A 14112-nucleotide genomic window follows, 5' to 3' on the forward strand; every position below is an offset into this window, starting at 1 on the left:
AATTGCTTTGCCACATTTTTTTCAGTGTTACTTTAGTGCCTTGTTGCAAACAGGATGCATGTATTCTGTACTGGCCTCCTTCTTTTCACTATGTCAATTAGGTTCGTTTTGTGGAGTAACTACAATGTTGTTGATCCATCAGCTTTCTCCTGTCACAGCCATTAAACTTTGTGACTGATTTAAAGTCACCATTGGCCTCATGGTGAAATCCCTGATCAGGTTCCTTCCTCTACGGCAACTGAGTTAGGAAGGACACCTGTATCTTTGTAGTTACTGGGTGTATTGATACCCCATACAAAGTTTAAATAAAGTCCACCTGTGTGCAATCTAACTAATTATGTGACTTTTGAAGGTAATTGGTTGCACCAGATCTTATTTAGGAGCTTCATAGCAAAGGGGGTGAATACATATGCACGCACCACTTTTCAGGTTTTTATTTTTTAGAATGTTTTGAAACAAGTTGTTTTTTTCATTTCACTTGACCAATTTGGACTTTTTTGTGTATGTCCATTACATGAAATCCAAATTAAAATCCATTTAAATTACATTTGCTGAAGCATTATGACAACTCTGCATCACAATGGTAGGCATTAGCTGATAATAATATCAACCCTTTCTTTGCTTCTTGAAGAAATTATATAAATGGCTCATGAGTTCAGTTCAACTTTCATACCCCATCAGAACCCCAAATATAAGCTTGTTTTACTTCAATGTTTGCAAACAAAGTAAATGTAAACAACCAGCCTACAAACATGGTTAAAACTAAAATGTTTATATCATGGATGGTCAGTCCTTGCATCCAATAGCGCAGTCTATGGATTTGAGAGTGGTTGCATTTCTCCATCCAGCCATATATCTTAGCTCTTTACTGAAACTGTGGTAGGAGTAATAGTTTAATATAGTAATTGTTTTATTATATGGTGCAATCCTCTAGTGAGTGAGTTACGTTTGTGCCATTAATATCAAGAGAGATTTCTGAAGTCGATGACAAAATTCTTAGTATTTCAAACAAAATGAATGATGTTGAAAGCAAATCATAAACCCCAAAGTACTGATAGTGAAACAAAACAGTTCAAGGAAATAATAAAATAAAAAATCTTGTCATAACTGGATACAAATTTTATTTTTATTTTATGTTTTATTTTTTATGATAATGCGATAAGAAAAATGCCACCCTCTTTCCTGCAATTTTCCCTATCTTTGGTTATGTTACCCTGGTTTTGCTTTCACTGCCTTTTTCCTTTTGCAAGTTTTGGCACGTTAATTCCAGCAACATAGTACCCTGCATCCCACTGCTGGTTTTCCTCTGAAGTTAAGCATTTCTTCTGTCGAATTAGCAACTTTGGCTAGCCATGTGGAGGGCACATGTCCAAGAAATCTTTGTGCCTGGAACGAAAAATGCAAAAATTCCCAATAAACGTCGAATAAACTGGTCAAACTCGGTTGAAAATCCTACTTTATGATGTTCTTCTCATATGTATCCAATAAAATCAGAGCCGGAGCATTTCGTCGTGTATACCTAACGCTTTTCAGAAGAAAATGTGAGGTTCCCCGGTGCGCAGTTGAATACTGACAAAAGAGCGGACCTGTCACTCCAAAAGCTATCATTCGGTCTCACATCAAGCTAGACACCCCATTCAACATTCTACTGCCTGTTGACATCTAGTGGAAGGCGTATGAAGTGCATACAGATCCATAAATATAAGCCAGTTGAATAGGCAGGCCCTGACACAGAGCCCCATTTTCAGAATTTTCACTTCCTGTTTAGAAGTTTGCTGCCAAATGAGTTCTGTTTTACTCACAGATATAATTCAAACAGTTTTAGAAACTTCAGAATGTTTTCTATCCAATAGTAATAATAATATGCATATTGTATAATCTAGAACAGAGTACGAGGCTGTTTAATTTGGGCACAATTTTTTCCCAAAGTGAGAACAGCGCCCCCTATTAAGAAGAAGTTAAGACATTTCAGCTTTAAACTCTTAATACAGAATAAAATAATAAAAAACACAATTCCACTTTATTTTATGGGTATTGTGTGTAAGCCAGTGCCCAAAACATCAAATTAATCAATTTTAAATTCACGCTGTAACACAACAAAATGTTGAAAACGTCAGGTGGTGTGAATACTTTCTGAAGGCACTGTACAGTATGTCTGCTGCAGAGAGATAGAGCTTTCATCAGTCGTGGAAATAAAAGTGATGAAAACATGTTGGCTCACTATTTAAAGGTTCCGAACAGTCATTCTGATTCCTATGAAAAATAGCCCTTTGAGTGACTAAAATATCAAGCTGAGTGGGTGGCAACTTTGACTGACAACTCTTTTAAATGCCCACGTCAAGAAACTTGGATGCAGTGTTACAGTAAAATCATCTCAATCTAATTTGGTCATTCTCAAAGCAAGTCAAGCAACATTGAAATTGTATCCCTATAATTTTTTTTGATACATCTCCCTTTTGGCATGCCTCTTGTGATGCGGTTCAAAGCAGCACTGACAGATTTGTTGACATGACAACTGCGTCAGAGTGTTGAACGACCCTACCCCCCCTTTTGTTACATGCTGGCTGAAGACCTAACTAGCCTGTAACTAGCTAACAATCAATCAATCAAATTGGGCCAGACCCTTTTTACATCATCCGATGTACAGAATACAGAAACCCAGCCTAAAACCCAAACAGTAAGCAATGCAGATGTAGAAGTATGGTGGCTAAGAAAAGCTCAACCTAGGACGAAACCTAGAGAGAAACCTGGCTCTGAGGGGTGGCCAGTCCTCTTCTGGCTGTGCCGGGTGGAGAGTATAACAGTACATGGCCAAGACGTTCAAACATTCTTTGATGACCAGCAGGGTCAAATAATAATAATCACAGTGGTTGTAGAGGGTGCAACATGTCAGCATCTCAGGAGTAAATGTCAGTTGGCTTTTCATAGCCGGTCATTCAGAGTTAGCGACAGCAGGTGCGGTAGAGACAGTCGAAAATATCAGGTCTGGGACAAGGTAGCACTTCCGTTGAACAGGTCAGGGTTCCATAGCCGCAGGCAGAACAGTTGAAACTGGAGCAGCAGCACGACCAGGTGGACTGGTGACAGCAAGGAGTCATCAAGCCAGGTAGTCCTGAGGAATGGTCCTAGGGCTCAGGTCCTCTGAGAGGAGAGAAAGAGAAAGCGAGAGAAAGAGAGAATTAGAGGGAGCATACTTAACCTCTCTGGGATAGCATCCCAACTGGCCAACATCCAGTGAAAATGCAGAGCGCCAAATTCAAATAAATCACTATAAAAATGTAACTTTCATGAAATCACACATTCAATATACCAAATTTAAGCTACACTTGTTGTGAATCCAGCCAACGTGTCAGATTTCAAAAATGCTTTACGGCGAAAGCAAACAATGCTATATCTGAGGATAGCACCCAAGCAAACAATCACAGACCATCATATTTCCACACTCCAGGCGCGACACAAAATGCAGAAATTAAGATATAATTCATGCCTTACCTTTGACGAGCTTCTTCTGTTGGCACTCCAATATGTCCCATAAACATCACAAATGGTCCTTTTGTTCGATTAATTCCGTCGATATATATCCAAAATGTCCATTTATTTGGCGCGTTTGATCCAGAATAACACCGGTTCCAACTCGTTCAACATGACTACAAAAGTTACCTGTAAGCTTTGTCCAAACATTTCAAACTACTTTTGTAATACAACTTTAGGTATTTTTTAACGTAAATAATCGATAAAATTGAAGACGGGATGATCTGTGTTCAATTCCGGAGGAAAACAATGTGTAGCATGCTTTCAGGTCACGCGCCTCTAACAAACAGTACACTTCACTCGAGCCTCTCGTTCTGAACATGGCTACTTCTTCATTTCTCAAAGGAAAAACCTCAACCAATTTCTAAAGACTGTTGACATCCAGTGGAAGCGATAGGAACTGGAAGAAGGTCCCTTAGAAATCTGGATTCCCAATGAAATCCCATTGAAAAGAGAGTGACCTCCAAAAAAAAAAATCTGAATGGTTTGTCCTCGGAGTTTCGCCTTCCAAATAAGTTATGTTATAGTCACAGACATGATTCAAACCGTTTTAGAAATTTCAGAGTGTTTCCTATCCGAATCTACTAATAATGTGCATATATTAGCAACTGGGCCTGGGTAGCAGGCAGTTTACTCTGGGCATGCTTGCTTTTCATGAAAATGCTGCCCCCAATCCAAAATAAGTTAAATTCACACAGGACACCGGATAAGACAGGAGAGATACTCCACATATATCAGACTGACCCTAGCTCCCCGACACATAAACTATTGCAGCATAATTATTGGAGGCTGAGACAGGAGGGGTCGGGAGACACTGTAGCCCTGTCTGACTATACCCCCGAAGAGGGCCAAACAGGAGGGATATAACCCCACCCACATTGCCAAAACACAGCCCCCACACCACTAGAGGGATATCTTCATCCACCAACTTACCATCCTGAGACAAGGCCGAGTATAGCCCACAAAGATCTCCCCCACAGCACGAACCCGAGGGGGGCGCCAACCTGGACAGGAAGATCACGTCAGAGACTCAACCCACTTAAGTGACGCACCCCTCCTAGGGACGGCATGGAAGAGCACCAGTAAGCCAGTGACTCAGCCCCCATAATAGGGTTAGAGGCAGAGAATCCCAGTGGCGAAAGGGTAACCGTCCAGGCAGAGACAGCAAGGCTGGTTCGTTGCTCAGTGCCTTTCCGTTCACCTTCACACCCCTGGGCCAGACTACACTCAATCATAGGACCTACTGAAGAGATGAGTCTACAATAAAGACTTAAAGGTCGAGACCGAGTCTGCATCTCTCACATGGATAGGCAGACCATTCCATAAAAATGGAGCTCTATTGGAGAAAGCCCTGCCTCCAGCTGTTTGCTTAGAAATTCTAGGGAAAATAAGGAGGCCTGCATCTTGTGACCGTAACGTACGTGTAGGTATGTACGGCAGGACCAAATCGGGGAAGATAGGTAGAAGCAAGCCCATGTAATTCTTTGTTGGTTAGCAGTAAAACCTTGAAATCAGCCCTAGCCTTAACAGTAAACCAGTGTAGAGAAGCTAGCACTGGAGTAATATGATACAAAAATGTGGTTCTAGTCAAGATTCTAGCAGCCGTGTTTAGCACTAACTGAAGTTAATATAGTGCTTCATCCAGGTAGCCGGACAGTAGAGCATTGCAGTAATCTAATCTAGAAGTGACAAAAGCATAGATACATTTCCCTGCATCATTTTTGGACAGAAAGTTTCTGATTTTTGCAATGTTACGTAAATGGAAAAAAGTTGTCCTTGAAACAGTCTCGATATGTTCGTCAAAAGAGAGATCAGGGTCCAGAGTAATGCCGACACAGATGAAAGGGGATAAATACAGTGGGTATAGAAAGTCACCACCACCTTTCAAAATGTTCACCTTTTGTTGCCTTACAGCCTGAAATGAAAACGCATAAAAACACATAAAAATACTTTTTCGGATTTATTTGCACACTGTAACCCACAATATCCAAGTGATCATTTTTTTCTCCTAAAAAACTCTGAAAATGTGTTAAATTTAAAACAGTAAAATACCCTATTTGGATAAGTAACCCCCCCCCCCCCCCCCTTAGAATTGCAATTGCAAACGTGCTGAGTTGTAACCAACCACCTTCCAGATCACAAATAAAGCATTTGTTCATAGAGGACTCCACTGCTTAGTAGTGCAATTCAAAGCAAAGAATCCACTATGGGCGGAAAGGTACTTTCAAAAGATCTACGAGATAAAGTTGTGGAAAGGCACAAGTCAGGGGATGGATATAAAAAGATTTCAAAGGCTTTCCTCTGAGCACAGTTAAGACCATTATTAAGAAGTGGAAGGCGTATGGCGCCACCCAGCATAGATAAGGTCGTCTCTCCAAACTGGATGACCGGACAAGGAGGACACTGATCAGAGAGGCTACCAAGAAGCCAATGGCGACTTTGAAGGAGCTTCAGGCCTTTATGGCAAAGACTGGTCAACATGTGCATGTGACCACAATATCACAAGCGCTCCACAAATCTGGCCTTTATGGGAGGGTGGGAAGAAAAAAAACACTCCTCAAATAAAGCCACATCAAGTCTAGTTTGAGCTTTGCCAGAAAGCACATTGTAGATTCTGAGGCCAAGTGGCAAATGCTGCTGTGGTCAGATGAGACCAAAATTGAACATTTTGTCCTGAACGCAAAACGATATGTCTGGCGAAAACCCAATACAGGTTTCCAAACAAAGAACACCATGCCAACAGTAAAGCACGGCGGTGGCAGCATCCTGTTGTGATGGTGTTTCTCTTCAGCAGGGACTGGAGCGCTTGTCAGGATAGAAGGGAAAATGGACAGTGCAAAATACTGACAGATTCTTGAGGAGAACCTGCAGCCCTCTGCCAGTAAGTTGAAAATGGGAAGATGGTTCACGTTTCAACATGACAATGACCCAAAGCACACCACCAAAGCAACCATACAATGGCTGAAGGACAAGAAGGTGAATGTCCTTGAGTGGCCTAGTCAGAGCCCCGACCTAAATCCCATTGAGAATCTGGATATTATGGGTTACTGTGTGTAAATAAAGTTGGAAAAAGTCCGATTTGATGTGTTTTCATTTCTAGCTGTAAGGCAACAAAAGGTGAACATTTTGAAAGGGGGTGGTGACTTTTCAGTGCCTTCAGAAAGTATTCACACCCTTTCACTTTTTCCACATTTTGTTGTATTGCAGCCTGAATGTAAAATTGATTAAATTGATATTTTGTCACTGGCCTACACACAGTACCCCATAATGTCAAAAAAAAAATACAAAAATGGAAAGCTGAAATGTCTTGAGTCAATAAGTATTCAACCTCTTTCTTAAGGCAAGTAAGAAGAGTAAGACTTTTTGCTTAACAAGTCACATAATAAGTTGCATGGACTCACTCTGTGTGCAATAATAGTGTTTAACATGATTTTTGAATGACTACCTCATCTTTGTACCCGACACATACAATTATCTGTAAGGTCCCTCAGTCGAACAGTGAATTTCAAACACAGATTCAACCACAAAGACCAGGGACGTTTTCCAATGCCTCGAAAAGAAGGGCACCTATTAGTAGATGAGTAAAAGTCATATTTGAGCATGGTGAAGTTATTAAACTTCTAGTTCCTCCCAAACCCGGATCCGGGAGCACCCCCCACAGTAAAAAAGCTGACTAGCATAGCCTAGCATAGCGTCACAAGTAAATACTAGCATCTAAATATCATTAAATCACAAGTCCAAGACACAAGATGAAAGATACACTTCTTGTGAATCCAGCCATCATTTCTGATTTTAAAATGTTTTACAGGGAAGACACAATATGTAAATCTATTAGCTAACCACGTTAGCAAAAGACACCACTTTTTTTACTCCACCAGTTTTTTACTCCATCAGTAGCTATCACTAATTCGACTAAATAAAGATATATATAGCCACTAACCAAGAAACAACTTCATAAGATGACAGTCTGATAACATATTTATGGTATAGCATATGTTTTTTTTAGAAAAATGTGCATTTTTCAGGTATAAATCATAGTTTACCATTGCAGCCACTATCACAAAACTCACCAAAGCGACTAGAATAACTACAGAGAGCAACGTGTATTACCTAATTACTCATCATAAAACATTTCTTAAAAATACACAGCGTACAGCAATTGAAAGACACAGATCTTGTGAATCCAGACAATATTTCAGATTTTCTAAGTGTTTTACAGCGAAAACACAATATATCGTTATATTAGCATACCACATGAGCTAACATCACCCCAGCATTGATTCAAGGCAAAAAGAGCGATAACGTTATCACCACCAAAATATATTAATTTTTTCACTAACCTTCTCAGAATTCTTCAGATGACAGTCCTGTAACATCATATTACACAATGCATATAGAGTTTGTTCGAAAATGTGCATATTTAGCATCACAAATCGTGGTTATGCAATGTAATCAGTCAAAACATGGCATGCATTCTGGCCGGCGCCATCTTGGAAAGGCACCTAAATTTACGATTATTTATCGATTAGATTGACTAAAAAAATACAGGTTGGACAGCTAATGAAAGATGCATTAGTTATTAATGCAACCGCTGAGTTAGATTTTTTAAATTAACGTTACTAGACATACAGTGTGCGTTACAGCCAGACTAGTGCCGCAATAATGGCCGACAAATGCGTTTACATTTTTCCACATAAATACGGAATAAAATCATAAATAGCTCTTACTTTTGGACGAGCTTCCATCAGAATCTTGGGCAAGTTGTCCTTTGTCCAAAAGAATCGTTGCTTTGTTGTAAAACGTCCTCTTCAACTTCGGAACTAGCAGCTAACAATAGCTACGTGGCACACACATGTCCAAATCCTCAAAGCGCAATACTACGAAAATTCCGAAAATAGCAATATACTCTCATAAACTGATATAAATCGGTTTAAAATAACTTCGTTATGATGTTTCTAACACCTATATCGAATTAAATCACAGACGGATATATCTTAGGCCGATAACGAGAGCTTTTGAGCATGCCATTCTGATGTCCTCTCTTGCGCCTTGACGAGCGTCCAAAAGAACGGACATGTCACTCCATGGCCTTTTATAAACTCTGAGAAATACGTAGAGACTCCATTCCACTTCTCATTGGTTACTGACATCCAGGGGAAGGCGGGTGCAGTTCATTTCGACCCATAGGGCACACACAGAGCTTTAAACTGATCTGAGAACAGAGCCTAGTTTTCTGACCTTCGCATGTCCTGTCATGATTTTCGCTGTAGAAAGAGTTCTGGTTCACCCACAGACATAATTCAAACGGTTTTAGAAACTAGAGATTGTTTTCTATCCAATAGTAATAATAATATGCATATTGTACGAGCAAGAATTGAGTACGAGGCAGTTTAATTTGGAAATGTAAAAAGAAAAATAGTGCTAACAGCTCCCCCTATTGACAAAAGGTTAATTACACTTTGGATGGTGTATCAATACACCCAGTCACCACAAAGATACAGGCATCCTTCCTAACTCAGTTGCCGAGAAGAAGGAAACCGCTCAGGGATTTCACCATGAGGCCAATTGTGACTTTAAAACAGCTACATAGTTTAAGTGAAAATAATAAAATATTCAAAAACATGCATCCTGTTTGCAGTAAGATACTAAAGTAAAAATGCAAAAAATGTATCAAAGAAATTAACTTTGTCTTAAATTCTATTGCGTTATATTTGGGGCAAACACAAGACATCACTTGTAACACTCTACATATTTCCAAGCATGGTGGTGGCTGCGTCATGTTAAGGGTATTCTTGTCAACGGCAAGGACGAGCAGATTTGTTAGGATGAAAAGAAACGGAATAGAGCTAATCACTGGCAAAATCCTAGAGGAAAACCTGCTTCAGTATGCTTTCCAACAGACACTGGGAGACACATTTACCTTTCAGCAGGACAATAACCTAAAACACAATGCCAATGTACACTAGAGTTGCTTACCAAGACGACATTGAATGTTCCTGAGTGGCCTAGTTGCAGTTTTGACATAAATCGGATTGAAAATCTATGGCAAAACTGGAAAATAGCTGTCTGGCAATGATCATTAACCAATTTGACAGTGCTTGAAGATTTTATTTTTTTATTTTTTTATTGCAAATATTGTACAGTCCAGGTGTGCAAAGCTCTTAGAGACTCATCCAGAAAAACTCATAGCTGTAATCGCTGCCTAAGGTGATTATAACATGTGTTGTCTCAGAGGTGTGAACACTTACAGTATGTAATGTGTCTGTAATTATTATAAATTGTCTCTCTGCGGCTCAGCTAGGAAAAGACTTGATAGTGCAACCCTGCCCCTTTCCAACGGGAAAAATAAATAATGTAACAGAAGCAAGTGGCCACTTGTGTGTCTGTATTTCATTTTGAATACATTTGCAAAAATCTCAAAAAACATGTTTTCAGTTCATCATTATGTGGTATTGTGTGTAGGTGGGGGAGATTTATTACTTGTTTTATACATTTGGAATTCAGGCTGTAACACAACAAAATGTGGAATAAGTCAAGGGGTATGAATACTTTCTGAAGGCACTGTAAGTATCTTTGACATACTGTAGATGAATAGTGTCAACTTTTAATTATATTTGCTTCCAGCCTACAGTCAAATTTTGGCACCAGTAGATTAGCTATCTAGCTATTTAAACCACACCCCAACGCAACCTTCTTCGTCGTTGGTTACAAGGCGGTACTTATTTATATTGGGTAAGAGAATATCATGTTACTATTGGTGTCTTAAAATGAAAGTTAGTGTAATGTCACCCTATCTCCTTAACAACCCCGCCTCCTGAATCCAAGTCTTTCACACGAGGGAGGAGACCAGGAACTTTATGATCAAACTTTATCAATGTAGGAGCAACAGTCACCATACTTTGATATCATCCAATTTCACGAAAAACATGATTTTGACTGTTCACGACCTTTAAAAAGAAGATGGAGAACAAGTTACAGGATGAGAAATAACAGCGTTTTTGCCGAAGACTGCCAGCTAACGCTACTTTAAAATAGAATACAAATCGATGTCATTCAAAATAATATTGCATTATGTAACTGTAGCAATTTTCTCCCCCATCACTACATTCCTCACTGTGTTCTCAGTAAGTGTGAGTATGTCACGTATCAATGCTACATCTATAAATATCAAACAATGAATAAGATATTCTCTTACGTCACTGCTCCCCATTAACTGTCAATAACAGCTTAGTTGGAATAACTAGATTGTGTGTGTGTGTGTGTGTGTGTGTGTGTGTGTGTGTGTGTGTGTGTGTGTGTGTGTGTGTGTGTGTGTGTGTGTGTGTGTGTGTGTGTGTGTGTGTGTGTGTGTGTGTGTGTGTGTGTGTGTGTGTGTGTGTGTGTGTGTGTGTGTGTGTGTGTGTGTGTGTGTGTGTGTGTGTGTGCCTGAGGGAAATCCAAAACACACTTGTCGTTTGTTTGTTCCTTGCCAACCGTTTCTAGAGAACAGACAAGCGCCTTTGTCTTTTGAGGTGTGTGTGCATTGTGCCCTGCAAAATAGCGCGAGAGAGAAAGTGAGTGTAGAAGGGATATGTTTAGTCAATGACGGTGCATACCTCAGTAACAGACCACACTGGGCCTATTGTTCACAGGGCGTGTGTGTGTCTGTCTGTCACAGAGGATAATATCAGGTCTTACCCCATCTGCTGTATCTATGGTAGTGGTTTGCTTTTATACAGCACCTATCATCAAGTGAGAGAGAGAACTATGCAGCCAGAGAATGTGTTGCTGTGTGTTTCAGTATAGACCTAAATCAGGATATTAATTCAGGCTCATACAGCAGAAATATAGAAATACATTTAGTTGAAAAGAAAAGTATTCTCCCTTCTCTCCCAGAGCATAAGGTGAAACCTAAACAGGGTAAATTGATGGAGTTTTGTTGTAAAGAATGCATTGCAGTGAAGTAATGTTCATGCATGCGCGCGCACGCGCGCGCGTGTGTGTGTGTGTGTGTGTGTGTGTGTGTGTGTGTGTGTGTCAGCTGATGGAGGAAAGTCTCTCATTGTAAACACACTCCAGGTTGGATCACACAGGGGAAGAGCAATCAGCCTGTCCTCAAATAGAATTCTGAGGGTGTGTAAGTGTTACGTTATGGTAGTAGCTTTCCTGTGTTGTGTGTCCCTGTCATTGTCTTCATGTGTACTTGTCATTGTCTTTATGTGTACCTATTTAAAGAACATATATATACATATATACTGTATATACAGTGGGGAGAACAAGTATTTGATACACTGCCGATTTTGCAGGTTTTCCTACTTACAAAGCATGTAGAGGTCTGTAATTTTTATCATAGGTACACTTCAACTGTGAGAGACGGAATCTAAAACAAAAATCCAGAAAATCACATTGTATGATTTTTAAGTAATTCATTTGCATTTTATTGCATGACATAAGTATTTGATCACCTACCAACCAGTAAGAATTCCGGCTCTCACAGACCTGTTAGTTTTTCTTTAAGAAGCCCTCCTGTTCTCCACTCATTACCTGTATTAACTGCACCTGTTTGAACTCGTTACCTGTATAAAAGACACCTGTCCACACACTCAATCAAACAGACTCCAACCTCTCCACAATGGCCAAGACCAGAGAGCTGTGTAAGGACATCAAGGATAAAATTGTAGACCTGCACAAGGCTGGGATGGGCTACAGGACAATAGGCAAGCAGCTTGGTGAGAAGGCAACAACTGTTGGCGCAATTATTAGAAAATAGAAGAAAATAGAAGAAGTTCAAGATGATGGTCAATCACCCTCGGTCTGGGGCTCCATGCAAGATCTCACCTTGTGGGGCATCAATGATCATGAGGAAGGTGAGGGATCAGCCCAGAACTACACGGCAGGACCTGGTCAATGACCTGAAGAGAGCTGGGACCACAGTCTCAAAGAAAACCATTAGTAACACACTACGCCGTCATGGATTAAAATCCTGCAGCGCACACAAGGTCCCCCTGCTCAAGCAGGCGCATGTCCAGGCCTGTCTGAAGTTTGCCAATGACCATCTGGATGATCCAGAGGAGGAATGGGAGAAGATCATGTGGTCTGATGATTCAAAAATAGAGCTTTTTGGTCTAAACTCCACTTGCCGTGTTTGGAGGAAGAAGAAGGATGAGTACAACCCCAAGAACACCATCCCAACCGTGAAGCATGGAGGTGGAAACATCATTCTTTGGGGATGCTTTTCTGCAAAGGGGACAGGACGACTGCACCGTATTGAGGGGAGGATGGATGGGGCCATGTATTGCGAGATCTTAGCCAACAACCTCCTTCCCTCAGTAAGAGCATTGATGATGGGTCGTGGCTGGGTCTTCCAGCATGACAACGACCCGAAACACACAGCCAGGGCAACTAAGGAGTGGCTCCGTAAGAAGTATCTCAAGGTCCTGGAGTGGCCTAGCCAGTCTCCAGACCTGAACCCAATAGAAAATCTTTGGAGGGAGCTGAAAGTCCGTATTGCCCAGCGACAGCCCCGAAACCTGAAGGATCTGGAGAAGGTCTGTATGGAGGAGTGGGCCAAAATCCCTGCTGCAGTGTGTGCAAACCTGGTCAAGAACTACAGGAAACGTATGATCTCTGTAATTGCAAACAAAGGATTCAGTACCAAATATTAAGTTCTGCTTTTCTGATGTATCAAATACTTATGTCTTGCAATAAAATGCTAATTAATTACTTAAAAATCATACAATGTGATTTTCGGGATTTTTGTTTTAGATTCCGTCTCTCACAGTTGAAGTGTACCTATGATAAAAATTACAGACCTCTACATGCTTTGTAAGTAGGAAAACCTGCAAAATCGGCAGTGTATCAAATACTTGTTGTTCTGTAACACATGGAGGCATTGTTTTTGGCTCTCTGTCTCTCTCACACACACTGATTCACAAACACACTCCTTTACTCTTTAATCTACTCTGATAATTTCTCTGTCAGGCTCCACTGTGCTGGCACTCAGTGTATGTATTGCACGGCTCTGCCTTACAGCAGTGTGAGAAATGTGGTATAGTATTAGGTCAGAGTGTCTGTCTACATTCATCCATCCCTCTGTCCTTCTCCCTGCTATCTTTATTAAAGAGAGGTGTTAATGGCATTATGATTAGGGTTGGGAACCACTGGCTGCAGGTAAACTGAGATAGCTGACTGGAATCAACATTAGTAGGAAGTGGAGTGTGTGTGTGTTTTCAGGAAGTGTGTGTTCTATGTCTCCCATAGCTCCTGCTGCAGTCGTCAGATAACAGTAATGAACCTGTGTGTGTGCGTGTCCAACGGGACATCAGATGGGAGAGGGGTATCTGCGTCACAAATGGCACCCTGTTTACTATGTAGTGCACTTTTGACAAGGGCCAATAGGGAATAGGGTTCCATTTGGGACGCAAACAGACTAGTGCGACGTTGGCAATAAATGTTTTTGTAATAGATTTTTAAATATTGTTTTGTTCCCACTTTGTTGTTGCCTGAGAAATGATGACTGTGTGATCTCCCACCTGTCCCTGTAGACCTTTGGTTCTCACTGCAGTTTATACTGATATTTTATCAGTGTTGTGTCAGAGTTAT

General features: G+C 40.6%; 1 pseudogene; it reads left to right on the forward strand.

Moving 5' to 3' along the window:
- Positions 1-14112, forward strand: part of LOC139579687 (GDP-mannose 4,6 dehydratase-like) — a 193880-nt pseudogene that overhangs the window by 129756 nt on the left and 50012 nt on the right.

This window comes from Salvelinus alpinus, chromosome 6 (assembly GCF_045679555.1).
Source record: "Salvelinus alpinus chromosome 6, SLU_Salpinus.1, whole genome shotgun sequence".
In the NCBI taxonomy this organism is placed as follows: domain Eukaryota; kingdom Metazoa; phylum Chordata; class Actinopteri; order Salmoniformes; family Salmonidae; genus Salvelinus; species Salvelinus alpinus.